This window comes from Beta vulgaris, chromosome 8, assembly GCF_026745355.1.
Source record: "Beta vulgaris subsp. vulgaris cultivar EL10 chromosome 8, EL10.2, whole genome shotgun sequence".
NCBI lineage: Eukaryota > Viridiplantae > Streptophyta > Magnoliopsida > Caryophyllales > Amaranthaceae > Beta > Beta vulgaris.
The window spans coordinates 37,714,333-37,736,275 of NC_079209.1; positions in this window are offsets into that span (position 1 = coordinate 37,714,333).

Sequence of the window (21,943 nt, forward strand, 5' to 3'; positions counted from 1 at the left end):
ACTAATAAAAAGTAGTATAATTACAATACACTATATAAACACAAAATAAACTATATCATGTCAAAATATACTATATCATCACGGGAATACACAATTATAAAGTATTAGAAATAAATAAACCTAAAAACATTCAGAACTCCAAATATCGCACAAAAATCAACATAAATTTATCATGTAAACAATAAAAATCGCACAAAAAGTGAACAAAGAGTAATTCAAACTAAAAAAAATCAGAACTCCAAAGATCGCACAAAAATCAACATAAATTTATCATGCAAACAATTAAAATCGCACAAAGAATGAAAGAATAATTCAAACTAAAAAACATCAAAAATCAAAAAATTATAAGAAACTATAGTAAAAACAAAAATCAACAACATAATTACCATCAATATGAGCAGTTCCACTAACACCTGTAAACTCCGATTCCTTTGCACGATCACCAAGAGAAGAACACAAACCTCTACGTTTTGGCAAATTCTGATTACCGATCGTCTTCTTTCCCATTGTTAAATTCAAGCGAGAAAATTACATAGAACTGAAAATGAAGAAGTTAGGGCTGAGTAGATTACACAAAACTGAGCTTGAAGAGAGAGAAAATGAAGAACTTAGGGCAAAGAAGATAATAAGTTACTAATGAGAGACAAAATGCAGAAGCTACAAGAGAACGAAGTAGTGCGAAAAAGTTATGATGAGAGAGAAAATCTAAGGAAATCGGAGGAGAGAGAAAATCTAAGGAGAGATAAAAACTGAAGGCGCCAAAAACTGGAAAGCGTAATCATTACTATCATAAACTCACGTGATATGGATCGAGTGCACACTAATTAGTGTGCACCGGGTTCGTATTAGTTTTTTATTTTAATAATATTTAACTTTGTGTGTGACTTTACTTGCTCATGGGATCAAGGTTTGACGACATATTTTGTGCGTTTTTGTATATGTTCATGGGAGCAGATTTAAGACTTTAATTTGTGTGCTCATTCTGCTTACTAGGAGAAGAATTTTCGAAACTGGCCTTTGCTTCCGCCAAAAGAGGCAACTTTTATGATATTTGCTTATTGTGGCCTATTTGTGTATCACTATTCTGCTTTTGGGAATAGCTTGTGTTTATGTGTTTTTGTCTCATGCATACATGTTATAGCAAACTAAAACGTCGACCCGTTTTGAAGTTGCTTTTCGAAACCACATTGTTTTCTAACTATTGTGTTATTGCCTTAATTTACATATATATAGAACATCTAGACACTTGTATTGTAAGTCAGATGACTTTAAAATCGGAATACCTTTTGATTCGTTCAATATCATTCACTATAAAATCACATGCATGTCAATATAATGTTAAATGATTCCAAAAATTCAACTACGTTATGAAAAAATAATAGAGCACCTAGGCCTGTTTCTTCCAATTCAGGTGCACAAAAATAGAAGCACCTCCCTAATCCCCCTCAAAAAGAGAAAACATCGATCCTAATTAAAATGGTCATTATCTTCCGATTCTTCTTCATCCACTTGTTTATATTCATCCACATATTTGATCCACAAGTCTCTGAGCTCATCAAGCTTATTTTGAGAAAATTCAATTATAACTCCGCCAAACTACTGCAAAGTATAAAACATTAAAAAGATAAACATACAAGCTGCAAAATATGCTACAACAAAATAATTTATCTACCCATCTAGGACTGAAATTTTTATCAGCTGACAGCGAGTCTGCAGTTGGACCATAAAGATCCTTTTCCAATTCTTGAGCTGCTCAAATGTATACGACAATAAAATTACATATTAGGTTGATAAGATAAGAACCGCAACAACATATGATTTTTTAAAAAACACCGTAGAAAAGGCTCAAAAAATAACGATTAACAGTAGAAAGCAGATAGCGCAATATAGCCCCAGAAGCAGGCTTTAGAAGAGCCAACCAATTATGCCAACTCTTATACCATAGCTTACTCATACCCTCGAGACAAAATTTAGTAAAGAAAACACCCATATCATTTCCCGTTTAAGGAGGGAGATTTAGAAGCAAATAAACTAAGTGAGTTTATTCTAGAATAATGGAGTAGATATAGGACATAGAGAAGAAACCTGACATAAATGAAGAGGAGAACGATAAATTTTAAACTAAAAAGAAGTAATTTTTCATACTTCACAAGGATATGCACATTTAGAGCATGAGCTTTGAAAACTAGATCATGGAACCAATTCACATAATCTTTACAAATGGGGCTAATAAATTCAGATACATTCAGATAATGACTGCAAGCTAATAAATTCACAGATAATGACTACAAGCTAATAAATTTGCAGTGATTTACACGATGCATTCACATATAGTTGTTGCTATAAAAAAAATTATATTCCTGTTACTTAGCTATTAAAAAAATATCTTCGTGTTACTTAGCTATAAAAAAATTATCCTTACACTTGTGCCTCATATTACTTAGCTATAGTAAGTCACTTATAGTTGTTGCTATGAAAAAAATTATCTTCCCGTTGTCTGATTTGTCTGATCTTTGGCTTGCATGATTTTTTATGGTTAATTGGCTGCAATTTATTTTTTGAACGGATAGTTTTCCAGGAAAAAGGATCTCCGGAATGAAACCATGTTTCTTAGTGCGTCTCCTTGATCAGTTTTCGAGCAAGGGAATGTTTATAAGTAGGAAGAACTTACAACTACTTGGCATAGCCTGCCTGACCTTGTCCATGAGAATTGAAGAGAATCAACCTTACAACAGGTGGTAATTGATGAATTTGGTCATCTAGGTGAAACAGAGTGATGTGTATCTGGTTTCCCATTCTTTAATAGCAAAGAACTATAACACTAGTAATATTCAAAAGAAAGAAGTCTTTTGAGGATGAAAAGGTAGCAACAAGGACAATAAGTTGGCTAGAGCTAAACCAAAATCTAGTAGAATGAACTGGAGGCCTGAGAAATCTTACTACTCAAGATCTTTTCTTTGAAACAGGCTCATCCTGCCATAGTTTTATTAAGAGGGTTACCCTTAAGAAAGATTCGATAGCCATAATAAAAAAAAATGCAGTTAGAGGGATAGAGCCATGTTTTCGTGTGTTGCTTCTTTGAGCAGAAGAAAAGTCCATTTTTAAAAGCAGAAGGATACTACCTAAATGCCAAAGACATCTATGGATCTACCTAAATGGAAGCCCTAAAAGGCACAAAAAATTCTAGTTGTGTAGCGAAATAGCACCAACGAATAAAATCCCCTGATTTCACAAGAAATTAAACTTCAAATTGATACAACTTTGTAGAATTTTCATTGAGAAGAGGTGAGAACATAGGGATAATAGCAATGACAGTTGGAGTTGAGGACGAGTCATGGTGATCATAAATCATGACATTTTTCCGGCGTAAAAACAAAGTAACAAGAACATAAAATTCAAGGTCACTGAGCTTAAATTCACCAAGTAACAAGAACATACAATTGAAGGTTACTGACTGTAAAAAAAATCTAGGAAGCAAAATCTTCAACGAATTTCGGAAAACACAATAAAATATCAACACCCTAATTCAACACGAAAACAAAAACACTTAAAAGAAAACAAAATTAGAACTTCACCAAAAAAAACCAACAAAAGTTTAGAGAAGAAATTGATACCCAGTTACTAGGAATTAGGATTATTAACTACATCCATATGACAACCTACAACTTTTCCGGGTTCAACCCTCGACTTCAACACCTCTAAAACAAATAAAAACACTATCAAACCAACGAAATCAGTCAATTACAAATCTAAATGAAACAAAATCGATTGATTTGACAGAAATTAATAAAGAGTAAAGAATCGCGGACGTAGATTATAGCAAACATTGTCGTAATTAGAGCACCGACGCTGAGTTCAACATTAAAGCCGGAAAAAGTTCGCTTTTGCTCCATCGTCGGGATTGAAAATGGAAAATGATGAATGTTTATTTCAGAGGAGGGAGAGGAGATGAGGAAGGCGTGTGAGATAGAGGATTGTTAGGATTTGTTCAAATTTCAGAGAGATAGAGAGGGAGATTGTTGAGAACAGTCGAATGAAAAAAAAAATATGGGTGCAGATGAAAGATGGTTCTTTCTAATCATTAATAATCTTAATAATGTTAGTTCTTTTCAGTTTGAGTCAAAAACATTTTCTCTCGGGTTTTATTCTTGGCGCAATATCGCAAAGGAAAATATATGGGTGCAGATGGTAGTCGTTGGATGTACTTGTGCGGTTGCAATAGGACGGTGTATGTTATTGATCCGTGTATTATTTTAAGTAAAGAGTAGTATATTTAGGGTTTTACTAGGTCACAAATGTGTGTGTTATTTTTTATAATTAATAATTAGTAATACAGTTATTATTGACTACCTGAAAACACGTATATAATATATGGAATTTTTTTTTAAAAAAAAAGATATAAAATAAAAATCACCAGTTAATAGGAATAAGTGATTTCTTTAATATTGAAAACTTTTGATAAGGTTGAAAAAATCACCTTTTTAAAGAAGATGTCTCCTTTATCATGTTATAACAGACCACCTTTCGAACGAATTAGGTTCTTTTTGCTGAATAATCACTTATTTCATTAAGGAGGTCTCTCATAGGTGATACTTTTGCACATATTTGTAGTAGTGCTCTTAAATAATTGGCATAACTAGCAAAAATATGATAGTTTATAGTTGGATAATTTAAATGAATTGCAACATTTTATTATAAAAACTCGAAGATTACAACTAATAAATAAGAGAAGTAACTTGCTTACAAAAAATGCTCTTCGAAAGTAATGGCAAAGTGCCTTAGTTAGACATCACAATCTTGTCAAATTGGTGTTTTGCTCCTTATGTTACCACTCTGAAATTGCCTTACTCTTGATTACACATGTTTGAATATGGTCCAATTCAAATTCCTTTTTGCGTTGCTGCATCCATATCTACCTAAGGAGCTGCTGGAAAACTTATCAAAGAGGTTGCTGAAGGATCTTGCCTAGGAAGTTGCTGGGAGTACTTGCTTAGGAAGTTGTTGGAGGGTCTTGACTAGGAACTAACCGAAGGATCTTGCCTAGAAAGTTGGTTCTGATGTGTCAGCCCCTTGTAAGATGGTTTATTAGACCTGGACCGTTGGTGTTCCGTCAGTCCCTCCGATACTTAAGTCAGTAAATCTTTATGGAGGAAAAGAAATAAAAAGCAAATTAATAAAATGACAATTTAGATTAAAAAGTCATAATGTTTCAGATGAGTTGCATTCCAGCTGCATGGAATTTGCACACCATTAAAGGTGATCAACATGTATGCTCTGTTGCCTACTACCTTTTCGATTTGGTATGGCCCTTCACAGTTTGCAACAAGTTTGCCTACCTTGGGATCTTTTGTATTCTGATACGTCTTTCTGAGGACCCAATCTCCAACTTGAAATTGCTTGACTTTGATGTGCTTGTTGTACTTTTGGCAACTGCTTATTGATAAGCTGTCATCCTTATTTTGGTGCGATCTCTAATTTCGTTAATGGTGTCCAAATCATACTTTAGTTCTGCATCGTTCTAATCTGCTGTTATCAGCCCATATCTTACAGTTGGAATGTACACTTCAGCTGGGATAACTACTTCACAACCAAAAACTAAAGAGTAAGGAGTTTGGTTAGTCGCATTTTTGGGAGTTGTCCTATCTGCCCAGAGGATTAGGGGTAACTCGTCATCCCATCCGTCGCCTACTTCATCAATCCGTTTCTTGATGTTGTTGACAACGATTTTGTTACTAGATTCAGCTTGCCCATTAGTTTGTGGTATCTTAGTGTTAAAGTGTCCAGCCTGATGTTCCATTTTTGGTAGAATTTGCGCGTCTTGCCACTTATGAATTGCGATCCATCGTCACAAATTATTTCTAAAGGGATGCCAAACCTGCATAATATGTTGTGCTTAATGAGAGATATTACCTTGGAGTCGGTGACGTTTTGGTATGCTTCTGCCTCAATCTATTTGGAGAAGTAATCTGTCATGGCTAGCATGAATACTCGTTAATCTGGAGCTTGCGGAAGTTTGTCAATGATATCCATTCGCATTTCAGGAATGGCCAAGGTGTCAAGATTGGGTGAAGTCTCTTAGCATGTTGATGTGAGACTTTAGCATGTTTTTGGCAAGCATCGCATTTCCTAGCATATTCCATGGCTTCTTTCCTCATAGTGGGCCGGACTTAGCCCATCCTGAGGGCTTCATTGTATAGACACCTACCTCCAGCGTGGTTGCCACATTCACCATCGTGTACTTATTCTCACAAGACAATTGGTACATCTTGCTTTTTGAGGCATCTTAAGTAGGGACCTGCAACTCACTTGTGAAATAGTATAATATCAATTAAGATGAAATCGAATGCTTTTACCTTGAAGGTTCATGAATCTCTAAGTTCTTGGGGTAAGATGCCTTCTTTTAGCCATTGAATGTACTCCTCCGTCCAGCCTGCGTCGTCACGGGAAACTTGAGCACTTTCTTCGTTTATTTGTTGCCTGTCTATTATAGGTTGCATGATGTGCACGATAGGAATTTTGCTGAAGTTGAGTGCTGCTGAGACCGAGCCTATGTTGGCTAAGGCGTCCGCTTCAACATTTTGCTCCCCTGGTATTTGCTTTATGATAAACTAATCGAACTTGCTGGCAACACTATTGGCTATGTTCGAGTATTTCGCCATTTTCTGATCTTTTGTTGCATAGGATCCATTAAAATGGTTGACAATTAACAAAGAGTCTCAACTTACCTCGATACATTTTACTTTGAGTTCTGCCGCAACATTGAGGGCAACAATCAAAGCTTCATATTCTTCCTCGTTGTTAGTTGCTTTGAATTAGCAATGCACAGCTTGGGCTATGATGTCCCCTTGTGGCGATTTTAGTACAAACCCAAGTCATGCTCCATTTGTGTTTGATGCTCCATCAGTCATAGTGTCCATTTAAGACTTGCAGTTTGTTCCAGTAGTTGCAAAAGTTCTTCGTCGGCCTCAGTTTGCATGTTTAAACTAAAATTTGCCACAAAGTCTGCCAAAGCTTGCGACTTAATAGTCGTCCTTGGTTTGTACCTGATTTCATAGCCATTGAGGTGCACTAGCCATTTGGCCATACTGCCTGACGACTCAGGTTTGTTCATTACAGATCTTATAGGATAGTTAGTTTTAACGCAAATAGAATGACATTCAAAGTAAGGGCGCAACTTAGTAGAAGACATAACCAAAGCAAGTATAAGTTACATCATCTTCTCTTACCAAAACAGCACTTATAGTTGCAATTGCTGCGGCTAAATAAAGTTGCAATTCTTCTTTGTCCTTTGGCTTTGCGAGGAGTGGTGGCGCCATCATGTAAGTTTTCAGGTTTTGAAACGCTTACTCATGTTGACTGGTCCATCCGAATGATTTGGTCTTCCTTAGCACATCATTGAATAGTTTGCATCTGTTTGACGACTTGGATATAAATCTGTTAAGCGCTGCAACTCGTCCGGTTAGTTTCTGCACATACTTGACTCATCTTGGGGACTATAAGTTGACAATGGCCTTAATCTGCTTTGGACTTGCTTCAACGCCTCTTTGGGTTACAACATATCCCAGTAATTTGCCGGAGGTGACGCCGAATGAACACTTGTATGGATTTAGCTTCATTTGGTAGCGCCTTAGGATTTCGAAAGCTTCTTCAATGTACTGGATGTGATCGCCGACTTTTTTGGACTTGACCCGCATGTCATCAACGTACACCTCCATGGTGTCCCTAATCCGCTTTTCAAACATTTTCTTTACCAACCTTTGATACGTTGCGTCGGAGTTCTTCAAGCCAAAGGTCATTACTTTGTAGTAATAGATGTCTCGATATGTGATAAATGTCATTTTTCTTGATCTTTAGGGTGCATGAAAATTTGGTGTACCCGCTAAATGTGTCCATAAAGGTGAGCATATCGTGGCCAGCAGTTCAGTCCACCATGGCGTCAATGTGAGGCAAGTGGAAATGGATCCTTTGGGCAAGCTTTGTTGAGATATGTGTAGTCGATGCAAACTCGCCATTTTCCATTCTTCTTTGGCTCTACTACCACGTTCACAAGCTAGTCGGGGTATTTTTCCTCTCGTATCTTGCCTGTTACTAGGAGGTTTTGCACTTCATCTTTGATAACTTGGTTGCATTCAGGTGCAAATTTCCTGCATTTTTGCTTGACATGCAAGTGATTAGGACTAACATTTAATTTATGTTTATTACCTCAGGGTTGATTCCAATCATGTCCGCATGGGACCAAGAGAAGCAGTCGGTGTTTTGCCTCAAAAATTCAATCAATCACTCTCGCAATTCGCGTTGCAAGTTTGCTCCAACCCTGACAGCTTGCTTAGGCTTAGACGGTTCAAGGATGATTTCATCATTTGGCTCCGCCTCTAGTTCAGCATATTCTTCAATGGTCCATCGTTGTTGTAATTGCTATGCAAGCATCGTGCGAGTTGCGGAAGGCTTCAACGCTATTTTGTAGCATTCCTTTGCCAACTTTTGATCATCTTTTATCTCTTGCACTCCCCATTTGGTGGGGAACTTGATGGTTTGGTGATAGGTGGATGGCACTACCTTCATGTCATGAATCCAAGGCCTGCCAACAATGACATTGTAAGATGATAGGCAATCAATTACTAGGAATTTTACCTGAATGTTGATGCCTTATGCATAAGTGGGCCAACTAATTTTGCCAAGTGTATGCTTGGCCTCGCCGCTGAAGCCTACGAGTACGGTAGATTTTTTGGTGATGTCTCTTTCACTTAGCCCCATATCTTTGAGCACATCTAGCATGATGATGTTCGCCGAATTGCCATTGTCCACGAGCACTCTTATAAGAAGGCAATTTCCAATTGTGAGTGAGGTGACAAGTCCATCATGGTGCGGATCTGCTAAATCTGCAGCATCTTCTTCATCAAAGGATATGGGCATGCAATCTGCCTTTAGTTTTCTGCATATGCCGACGGGTTTCTCCATTGTGCTCTCCTTAGCATGACGCTTTGCAGGTGAATATGTTAGGCCGCACACATCCGATCTACATGAAATAAGATTAACAATTCTAGAGGGTTATGAGGGAGTTAGCGACCATTCGGAAGTTGACGTTTCTTGCTGTATAGTTGCTTTGGCTTTATCGATAATGAGACCCTTCAAGAATCGTTTTCTGAGCAGATGGGTGTTTATGCTAAAATTTATCACTTACGGCGAAATTAAAGTTCGGGACGATTTAACCAGATTATGTTTAAGACAATGAGACAAACGAATGCAATGGGGATCAAAGGGGATGAACACACAAAAATGGTGACGCGGAAAACCCCAATGAAGGTGGGTAAAAACCGCGGGCGGATGGAGATCCACCAATCTACTATGGTTCACTGTCTTTCTTAGTGAGCGGCTGACGTTACAAAAGTACTTTTGTCTATAGTGTTCCTTCGATAATGATGCGTAAAAAATGACTAATGATCCTCTACCCCCTTTTGTATGCCTCTTTTTCCCCCTTGGCTTTTTCTCCACGAATACATAATAAATTCCCTAATTATTACATTAATTTCAGTCCTTCAATCGTGGGAGATCTTCCTCACTTACGCTCCAACGTCATGATCCTTGCTCTTTAACGGCTGAATTTATGCCTCATTACACTCCTTCCTTATTTAGAAGAACCGTTACCACTTAATGCTCTGCTTCAATCTCGCGTCCTTCGCTGTGTCTTCAAGTCATAATTACTTCGTCATCATGTCAGATGGCATCATGTCATCGAGTCATCACGTCATTGCGTCAGTGTCCTCCTGTCAAAAAATTCAGCCATAACAATGGGCAACTTCTCTTCGGAGAGCAATGCATTCGTCTTTTGTATAGCCAATATTGGCTTGGAAGTCGCACCATCTTGATGAGTCTTTTTTGACTGAGGGCTTGTCTGATTTCTTGGGCCATCTGACTGCATCTCCCAACTTGCCAATGCTGCTGACTAGTCCAACGGGATTGACATTGAAGTTATATTCACGGATTGGTAGAGGATGATTTGAGTCTGCGACGTTGACATTTTGCACAGAATCCTTGTGATACGGTTCATATTGGTTGTCCAACGATTGTTGTTGCTTGGGGCCTTTTTGCCGCCTTGATCCAACTCCGCTGCGCCTTTTCTCGTATCAACATCTTCCTCGAATCTGATTTGTGCAAGAGCCTTTGCTTGGGCATCTTCAAAGGTTGGGCTAGGATATTTGGTCAACTCCTCATATAACGCCAATTCTTCTAGCAAACCTCTTTGGAAAGCTTCGATGGCGGTGAGGGGCATCACATCTTGGAATGGAGAATTTTTCACAGGTGAATCTGTTGAGGTAGTCTCGCAGCGGTTCTACATATCATTGCATGACACGGAACAAATCGTTGGTTTGCTTTTCCAGGCGCCTGCTGCTGGACAACTAAAGATTGAAACATGTCTACCAAACCTGCAAAAGTCAAAATTGCACCTTTAGGTAGATTAATGAACCATTGAAGAGCAGGACCTGACAAAGTTGACCCAAAGCCCTTGTACATGCAAGCTTCACGCATCTCATGAGGATCTGGTATGGTGATCATCCTTTGCTTATATTGTGCGACATGCTCGTTAGGAGTTGTCGTTCCGTCGTACTTCGTGTCAGGAACAATGAAGCGCTTTGGGATTTCGACCAAGGCGATGGCATATGCAAATGGTGAATCGGCATAACTGGTCAAGGCAGCCTTCTACACGGGTCTTGACGCTCCAAGAATCTTGAGGATCATCTCTTCAACCTTCTTGAGGCGCTCGTACAAGGGATTTCTGATGACAGTAGATGGTGCAACTTTTGGCATGTTTGGCATGGGTTGCTTGCTTCGGGCATCTTGCACTAGTTGAGGGTGCTCCGCGGCTACTTTATATGGTGGCTCTTTCTGAGGTGGCTGGTCTAGCAACTTGCCAGTATCTTCTTCAAATGAGGAGATCCACTTATAGACAGTTTGGAAGTTCGAGATAGGATATTTGCTGGCAACTAACACTCCTTGCTCTAGCACGGCGTCCTCGTCATCATTGCGGATGGCATCTTCCATGCCAAGTTGTCTGACGACACTGTCAATATCACTTTGGCGTTGCTTGCGAGAATTGGATGCATTAGACGCATTGGAAAGCATCTAGGAACGGAGTTCCTTAGTCTCTTTCTTGAATTGTGCGCCTTGCGCAGCAATCTCGTCTCTGAGGGAATGTTTCATTTTGTCAATGGCTCTCATGATTTGATCCATGGCTTCTTGCCCTGGCACATCGACGGGCGACTCGGGGTTAACAGGCGATTCATTTGCATTGATTTCAGACATGGTGTATGACAGGTTGGTTGAGAGTTAGGATTGTTTTTAATTATCAGCCCCACGGTAGGCGTCATATTGTTTAGGGAAATTTTTACACTAGGGCTAATTTGCTTGGTGAGGGGGTTAACAATTAACTTGCGAATAATAGTAACTTGCGGAAAGTAAAGTTGCGAGAAATAAAGAAAGGAACGCAACAAGTTTTACATGGAAAACCCTTTGGAATTGAGGGAAAAACCACGAGAGGATTGGTATCCTGCTAATTCACTAAGTTGCTCGAGTTTGTGGGAGAATACAAGTGCTAAGCTAGAGAAGGAGTAGAGAGAGGTGGTAAGTGATGATTTTACAATATCTAAGCTAATGGACTATTTATACTAAACTAGAATAATGACGTTACTCCATGCCGTTTTTTCCCTTGATGTTGATTGGCCCAAATTTTTTTCTAATGGGACGTGCGCATATCCCATCCCTTATTAGTTATCTTTAGCTCACTTTCTTCTCCATTATATGTTAAGGATAATCCCCAACCTCCTGTCAAGTTAGCAATCCTTATTCCCTTAATACGTTCAATGAACTGCTACTACCTGGTCTTGGCGAAATAACACAACTTGGCCGCTACTTTAGAAGCCACGTCGGGATAATTTGACCCTTAACAAGCATTAAGATCACCCAATGATTAATGCCCTTTACAAGCAGTAAATATACACACTTCGGGTCTTTCAATAGTTGTTCTTTACCTATCTTATCATTGAAGCAATATACAAACAAACACTCAACTCGTGAGTTTGAAGCTCTATTATTATAAAAGTGATTTATCTTGTAATTAATATGACTTAACTCAAACTTTCTTAGAAGGTGGGGACTTGGCCATAATGATGCAAGGTATTATGATATGAACTAGCCTTGTCTGTACTTTTCTTTTGGTAATGGGCCCTTCAAATTAACGAATTTCTTTGTTGCTATTCTTTCCATGCATCTATACTACAATATAAAATAAAAAACAAGTGTTAGGGATGAATAAAGATGAAAAATTAGGAAACCTTTCAAAGATAGAAGGAATATGAGAAGTATCTTTCCGAAAATCTTAAAATATAAAACACATTAATCAACAATTCTTTTTTATTTTTTTATATTCTACGTTATACCCTTGTGTTTCTTCAATTTCTACGTTTTACCCTAGCTTTTTAAAAATTGCACACGGTACCCTCAAGTTTACCTTTTTTTAATGCACGATGCCAAACTGCTGATTATATGTCATTAATTTTATTATTTTTTAAAAAATTATTGGAACTAATTTCACTTATACATAGTTTAACCCTTAGAACGTTATTCACTAATTATATTCGTTCTACCCGATTATGAAAAGTAGACGAAATTAATGATGTATAATCAGCGGTAGGGGCATTGTCCGTTGAAAAAGATAAGTTTAAGGGTATTGTGTGGAATTTTGAAAAGCTTAGGGTACAATGTAGAAATTGAAAAAATACAAGGGTATAACGTAGAAAAACCCTAACATAAATTTTGGCAATAATTTTACGGTTTTTTCACCATATACCCTAACAATTTTTTTTGCACCATATACCCTTTCAACTTTTGGAATTCACCATATACCCTTCACTTTTCAAAAAATACATTGACGTACCCTTAATAACTAACGACGTTAAACTCCGTTAGTCATTAACCCTTAAACTCCCCTCTAATCCTAATTAACTAACACTAACCCTAACCTCTAATCTAATACTCTAACCCTAAACACCACTCCCCCACCCTAACCCTAACCCACCCTAACCTTAACCAGCCCTCCCCAGCGCCACCACCTAACCTCACCACCACCTGACCCCCACCAGCCCTCCCTAACGCCACCACCTGACACCCACTAGCCCCCTCCCCCCGTAGATCCGCCATTCCCTCCCCCTCTCTCGCACCCCCTACACATAGCAGCACCCTCGCCAGAAAAACGCACGCTCTCTCTCTCCTCTATTTTTCACCGGAAAACGCACCCCCACGCTCTCTCTCATTCGTCTATTTTATCAGTCCTCTGTTTTTTCGAAAGGGAGGGCTCTCGCATCTCTCTCCTCTGTTTCGTTGATCCTCTTTTTTCGAAGGGGAGGGGTCTCGCCTTTCTCTCCTCTATTTCGCCGGTCCTCTGCTTTTCAAAGGGGAGGGGTCTATGAGATTCGAAGGGGAGGGGGTATGTGGGAGGAGGATGTAGGCTGGGGGTGGTAGGAAGGGGGAGACGCGGCAGGCTAGGCGTGGTGGGGAAGGGGAGGTGCGGTAGGCTGGGGGTGGTGGGGAGGTGAGGCGCGACTGTAGGGAAGGGGGATGGGGCTGGAGTTGTCGGCTGGGGGTGGTGGACTGTGGGTTGTCGGTGGTGGGCTGTGGGTGGTGGGTTGGGGTGGGTAGGGGCTGGTGGGCTTTAGGGTTAGTTTTTTTGGTTAGTTAGGTTTAGGATTGAGGGTTATTTAGGGTTTAGGGTAGTTAATTAGGATTAAAGGAGAGATTAGGGGTTAGTGACTAATAGAAGTATAACACCATTAGTCAAAAGGGTAGTTTGATGTATTTTTTGAAAAGTGAAGGGTATATGGTAAATTTCAAAAGTCGGAAGGGTATATGGTGCAAAAAAAAAATTGTCAGGGGTATATGGTGAAAATACCGATGATGTTAATGCATTCTTTAGACTTTTATTCTCCACCAAAATTTTAAAAGATTGTGTATTAAGTGTAACATGTTACATCATAACTTACTGTGTAACACCATCACACACATGCATGTAGAGATGGCAGTGAGTAATGGACCCTACCCGGATCCGTGGATCTAGATCCATTTTTTGACCCTATGGATCCAGGTAGGATCTGGATCATCTTTGGAAAAACTGGATCTGGATTGAATCCTAAATAATTACCTAGATCCGAAACCCATTTACCCATTTTTATAATATTATTATTTAATATTACAATATTAGTAATTACATGTAATAACGGATTTTTGCTTGAATTTCAACTTATTATTCTAATTAATGTGTAATTTACTAGATGATTTAGTTCGAAAAATCGGTCTTTCAGAAATAGTTGATTAATCTACAGTTTGATAATTAAATAGTAGTAGATGGTTGCAATGGTTATTCTTCAAATTAAATTTGATTTTTGATTGATATTAGATGACTTTATTGTTAAAAATCTTTAATTATTGTGAAAATTAGGGTAGTTTGAACAAACTAGACAAGGATCCGTTTAGTACCCGGATCTGGATCTAGATCCTCATTCTTATTACCGAATGGATCAGGGTAGGATCCGAAATCTTGCCTAAAAACATATCTGGATGTGGATCCTAGAGGATGTTATCGCTCATTTATGTCGTTATTGGCATACGTCATACTCCATCTGTCCCATTTTATAATTCTCGTTTCACTTTGGGAACTGGAATTAAGAAAACAATAATTATGATGTACTTGCATAAGGAGTAGTTATTTTGTTTAAAATTATTGTCATAAAAAATGGGAACATTAAATGGGTGACATGTGAAAAGAAGAAAGAGAGAGTACAAAAATAATAATTTTTTTATATCCAACCAACGAGATTGAAGGAGTATTAAATGAAGGTATCAGAAACCCATGTGAAAAGGTGGAGAGAGAGAGAGCAAAAAGTGATATTTTAAAATGAAAACAGGAGAAATCGGAACAACATTTTGGGACACGTCAAAGTGGAATACGAGAACTACAAAATGGGACGGAGAGAGTGATCATATGAGAGATGTTTCATGTTATTTTTTATATATATTTGTTTCATGTTGATTATTAATAGAACTCTTTCATGTTGTGATTAGAAACTTTAATGACATTTTTCAGCAAACTAATATCATTTTGGAGCTATTTCATTTCATTCACCCGTATTTCATTATTATTTTGTCAACTACTTATATACCATATCTTTATTACTCATTTCAGTGTCATTTTTACTCATTTTTTAGCAAACTTGTATAATTTCCCCCTATCTTATTATTATTTGTCATCTCCTTATGTAACATATCATGATTACTTATTTCTATGTCACATTTCAACAAACTTGTATCATTTTACTCTATTTTATTACTGTTTGTCAACTCTTTATATACTTTGTCATTATTACTCATTTTTATGTCATTATTTTTACCAAACTTGTATCATTTTTCCGTATTTCGTTATTTTTTGTCAATTAATTATGTATTATATTATTATTACTCATTTTCATGTCATTATGACCCATTTTTATGTTACTTTTCAACAACCTTGTATCATTTTATTACCCTTAATTATTATATTGTCATTTGTCAACTCCTTATGTACCCTATCATTAAAACTCCTTTTTGTGCCATTTTTACTCATCATTTCTATGTTATTTTTCAGCAAACTTGTACTACTTTTCCTATTTGTTATAACGGACGTGAGAGAGAAACAAATTATGAATGCAAAAACAATAAAAACAGACAACAGATTTACGTGGTTCACTAATTTGGCTACATCCACGGCAGAGAGAGGGAAAATATTTTATTATGTGAGTAGAACAGATTACAGAGAGAATAGAGTGTTTTTCGTAGTCTAAATCCTAGGATATAAATAATATATTTACATCTCCGTTCAGAAAACGCGTTTCCACGTTTACCGGGCAGCCGCCCGATCGGGTCGGGCAAAACCCGCTCGATCGAGCGGTTTTTACTTTTCCCAGTTTTTGTAGCGCGCCCGATTGCGCGAAGCTCGCCCGGTCGTTGTTCGGTACTTCGCCTGATCGGGCGACCAAGCCCGATGGCGTCGGGCGCTTTTCCTTTCACTTCAATTCTCCAGCTCGTTACGGGCCCAATCGAGCGGTCTCGCCCGACACGATCGGGCGGTATCCCAAAACTTGCTTTCGACGCATTTCGTCGAACATATTCAAGGCATAACTCTTACAAATCTCCACCTTGACTTGAATCCTCTCACAATAACCAGAAAAACAGATGCATTGATCACAACGTCCAGAACCTCCCAAACACCAGATTTGTCCCCATGACAACGAGAACAGATTAGTCTCTAAGGACCCCAGAATAGCCCAAGGAGGGCAATTAACAATCACGAACATTGAGTAAGTCCAAATAGTGTTGAAACTTACTCTGCGAAACCGACTTGGTGAACATATCAGCAGGATTATCGGCAGTTCCTACCTTTTTTACCTTAATCCTAGTCTCACTCCTCAGAAAATGGTATCTCACATCAATATGTTTAGTCTTCTCATGATGGACTTGATCCTTAGTTAAGCATATTGCACTCAAGCTGTCACAATACACAGTAGCCTGATCGTGATGTAACCCGAGATCTAACTAGACCCTTTAGCCATATCCCCTCTTTAGCAGCTGCTGTCAATGCCATGTACTCTGCTTCAGTATTAGACAAAGTAACTATAGCCTGCAAAGTTGCCTTACAACTAACGACAGAACCATCAAGAGTAAATACATAACCAGTCATTGACCTCCTACTGTCAACATCTCCAGCATAATCAGAATCTGAATAACCAGTGACTAAACACTGAGTATCATTCCCATAGATGAGACCAACGTCAGATGTACCTCTTAGGTACCGAAAAATCCTCTTGACTGCCTGCCAATGCTCCTTACCAGGATCACCCATGAACCTACTAACAACACTGACTGCATGTGCAAGATCCGGCCTAGTGCAAACCATAGCGTACATTAACTCCCTACTGCACTAGCATAAGGAACCCGACTCATGTCTTTTCTCCTCAGCAATCGTGGGTGCAAAAGCCACAGACAAATGATTATTTGAAGCACTTGGAGTGTCTATAGGCTTTGCAGTTGTCATGCCAAACCTTGACAGAATCTTCTGAATATAACCTTTCTGTGACAAGAAAAGTTTCTTCTGATCTGTTTCCCTATAGATCTCTCCCCAAAATCTTCTTTGTAGCACCCAAATCTTTCATCTCAAACATAGCACTGAGAAGACCGTTCAACCTCTGAATATCATACTTAGCCTCAGCAGCTATAAGCATATCATCTACATACAGAACCATATATATGAAAGAACCATCACCCAGCTTGCTATGGTACACACAACAATCATACTCAACTCTGTTGTAGCCTAACTCAATCATGTAGCTGTCAAACCGCTTATACCACTGCCTAGGAGACTGCTTTAGTCCATACAAGGACTTCTTCAATCTGCAAACATAGTCTTCTTTTCCCGGAACTTGGAACCCATCTGGTTGTGTCATATAAATCTCCTCTTCCAATCCCCATGTAGGAAAGCTTTTTCACATCTAGTTGCTCAAGTTCAAATCCTGATGTCAACCATTGTTAGTAGCACCCTGATGGAAGTATGTCTGACTATAGGTGAGAAAATCTCATTATAATCTACTCCTTCCCTTTGTGTGAACCCTCTTGCAACAACCCGAGCTTTATACTTAACCCCCTCAGTAGGTGAAGATCCTTCTTTCTTCTTGAAGACCCATTTGCATGTTACAATCTTCCTCTCCTTAGGACGTTTGACTAACTCCCAAGTCTGATTCTTATCTAGAGACTCCATCTCATCTCCCATTGCAGCAAGCCATAAAGTAGACTCACTGCCAGAAACAGCTTCTTTATAGGTGGATGGCTCATTGTTTTCAACCTCCACCTCCTCAGCAACCTGAAAGTGCATAAGCCACCATGTCTTCAAAACCATACCTCTTTGGAGGCCCCACACCAACTCTTTAGCTCTATCAAGTGCTATGCTTGGTTGATGTATTTAGATGACTGATAGCTAGAAGACTCTTCAGTAGCACCATGTTGATCTTCTCCACCTTGGTGTTGTGATTCACTCTCAGCCTGAGTGACTTGCAGCTCCACCTGTTTATCAACATCTCCACTAACGGACACCACAGTAGACTTCACAGGAGAGTTAAGCATGGAATTTTCATCGAATATTACATTTCTACTAAGTATGACACGATTTTCAGAAGGTGACCATACTCTATAGCCCTTAACTCCACTTCCAAAACCCACAAATACACCCTTCTTAGCTCTAGGTTCTAATTTTCCCTCATTTACATGATAATAGACAGTAGAACCAAAAACTTCTCAGCAAAGAGTAATCTGCAGGCTTACCAGACCACACCTCATAAGGTTCTTACAGTCAATACCTGTATGGGGTCCCCGATGATCAGATAGCAAGCTGTACTTACAGCTTCTGCCCAAAACCTCCTAGCCATCCCAGCATTTGAGAGCATGCACCTTGCTCTCTCCAACAATGTCTGATTCATGCGTTCTGCAACTCCATTCTGTTGTGGCGTATTTTTAACAGAATAATGGTGAGCAATCCCTTCATTTTTGCAAAACTCGTCGACCATTATCAGTACGCAGTCTTTTGACCTTCCTTTCAACTTGATTTTCCACTAAAGCCTTCCACTGTTTGAAATTCTTGAAAGATCACTTTTATGCTTCATCATAATCACCCAAGTCATTCTTGAATAATCATCAATCATTGACACAAAATATCTGTGACCTCCAATAGATGCAACTCGGGAAGGTCCCCAACAATCAGAGTGATATAATCAAGAGTACCTTTAGTTGTATGAACGCCTTTGGAAACTTGCTGCGATGAAGCTTCCCAAACACACAGTTTACAAAACTCTAGATCTGCACCTTGTGCCCACATAGAAGATCCCTTTTTGACAGAATTTGCATCCCTCTTTCACCCATGTGCCCAAGTCTCATATGCCACAACTTGGTCAACTCCTCCTTGTGAATCTCAGATGATGCAATAGCAGCAGAACCTGTCACAGTAGACCCCTGAAGAATATATAAGGTACCAACTTTAATACCTTTCATAACCACCTTTGAACCCTTGTAGACACTCATAGCTCCACCTTCACCTTGAAAACTGAAACCCTTGCTATCTAGAAGACTCAAAGATATCAGATTATTTGTCATTAATGGAACATGCCTAACTTCGTTCAAGGTACAAATGTACCATCATGAGTCCTCACCCTGATAGAGCCTATTCCAACTACTTTGCAGGCAGCACTGTTGGCCATAGAAACATTGCCTCCATCTATCTGCTTGTAAGTTGAAAACCACTCCCTGCATGGACTACTATGATACGATGCCCCAGAATCAAGAACCCACACATCCCTACAATGTGACTGGCTATTAACTACTAGGGCCAGATCTTCCTCAGAATCACCTCCAGTTTCTGCCAGAGCAGCAGAACCTTCATTTTTATCCTGCTGTTTCTTTTTCTTAGGACATTCATTTTTCCAGTGTCCCTTCTCCTTACAGTAATTACAGATATCAGTAGTTTTAGGACCCTTAGAATTCGAATTTTTAAAGTTCGTCTTCTTTTTACCAGATTTCTTTTGTCCCTTTCCTCCAGTAACTACTAATCCAGATGCCTGATTCTCTGTACTAGACCCAGAAGCCTGATGACGGACTTCTCTAGTATGGAGAGCAGATCTTACTTCTTCTAACGACAGACTATCTTTCCCAACAATAAAGGAATCCACAAAATTCTCATATGATACAGGCAAAGATACCAACAATATTAAAGCAGCATCCTCATCATCTACTTTAACATCAATATTTCGCAGATCTAGCAAGATAGTATTTAACTTATCTAAGTGATCTCTTAGAGACGTACCTTCCTGCATACGCAGGCTGAACAGACGTTGCTTCAAAAGCAACTTGTTGGTTAGAGATTTCGTCATGTACAAACTCTCTAACTGCAACCACAAACCAGCAGTAGTGTCCTGCTCCGCAACTTCAGTAATTATGTCGTCAGACAGACACAACATAATTGTTGAATGCGCTTTTTCCTCCAGAGTTTCCATCTCAGCGGTAACTGAATCCGTTGCCTTCTTGGCCAACGGTGCCCACAACCCCTGTTGCTTCAGTAAAGCCCGCATCTTGATTTGCCACAGACTAAAACTATTCCTCCCAATAAATTTATCAATTTTGACATTCATCCCAGACATCTTTCTCACATAGATCGATCACCAAAGCTCTTGATACCAATTTGTTATACCAAAGCTCTTGATACCAATTTGTCATAACGGTCGTGAGAGAGAAACAAATTATGAATGCAAAAACAATAAAAACAGACAACAGATTTACGTGGTTCACCAATTTGGATACATCCACAGCAAAGAGAGGGAGAATATTTTATTATGTGAGAAGAACAGATTACAGAGAGAATATAGTGTTTTTCGTAGTCTAAAACCTAGGATATAAATAATATATTTATATCCCCGTTCAGAAAACGTGTTTCCGCGTTTACCGGGCAGCCAACCGATCGGGTAGGGCGAAACCCGCTCGATCTGGCGGTTTTTACTTTTCCCAGTTTTTGTTGCGCGCCCGATCAGGCGAAGCTCGCCCGGTCGTTGTTCGATACTTCACCCGATCGGGCGATCAAGCCCGATGGCGTCGGGCGCTTTTCCTTTCACTTCAATTCTCCAGCTCGTTACCGGCCTGATCGGGCGGCCTCGCCCGACCCGATCGGGTGGTATCCCAAAACTTGCTTTCGACGCATTTCGTCGAACATATTCAAGGCATAACTCTTACACTATTTTATTATTATTTGTCAACTATTTATATAGTATATAATTATTACTCACTTTTGTCTCATTTTTCAACAAACTTGTATTATTTTTTATATTTTCATTTGTATTTTTAACTCTTTATAATTATTATACATACTAATCATTTATAAAAGAAACGATATCATTATTGCTGACTTTTATATCATTTTTCACCACATTTATATTATATTTCACCAAAAGTGTTCCTTTCATACTTTGTTTTATATTATTTTCAATCCAAAATGTATATCATTTATCAAAAAACTTGTGTCATTTGTAAACTTATTTGTATCATTTTTTTAATTAATGTTTATCATTTTCAATTAGTCTTCTCTTAATCTCTTCACACATCTTTCCTCTTACCAGTTCCCCAACCTCCTTCACTCTCGTCTTACTTTTTTCTCTAATTAACCTCCTTCTTCGTCTGCCATATTCACCCCCAATTATCTCTAGTACTCCATATGCTTCGTGAAATCTGAAACTGGAAAATGATTAATAACTAGAGCTTTCTCTCTCCTTGATTTCCACTTTAAGAATGAGAGTTTCATTGAAAGAACAATTTAAATGGCGACAAGGTTGAGAGCAGCACCACTTTAAGACTGAACGCGCTTGAATGACTTCTTCTTTGATAGCTCTAAGTTTGACATCGCCATTGATAGATCCTTGAAAAACTCGAGAAAGTTGATTCACCATAACTTATGTCAATTCTTGCGTTTTTGTTATATTTGGTTTTATGTCGAACTCAACGATCTCGAGCATCTGAAGCCCCACCATGAGAATCGAAAGGAGGGAGACGTTAATTTTCACACGTGTGAAGCATCTGTTACACAATTACTTATGGTGTAACACTAACATCCAAGAATGCTTGATCTCAAAATTAACTCGCCATCGATATATGCTAGTTTCGAGACCAAGTTAAACCACACAAAAAGTGAAAAATGAAATGACACTTTATGATAAATCACATCACAAAAACGCATAAAATATTTTCTACCTTTAATTCCAAAACATACATAATAGAGACATACAATACTTTTTGAGTACTTACCAAACGGCATCAAACAAATATGTTACATAAA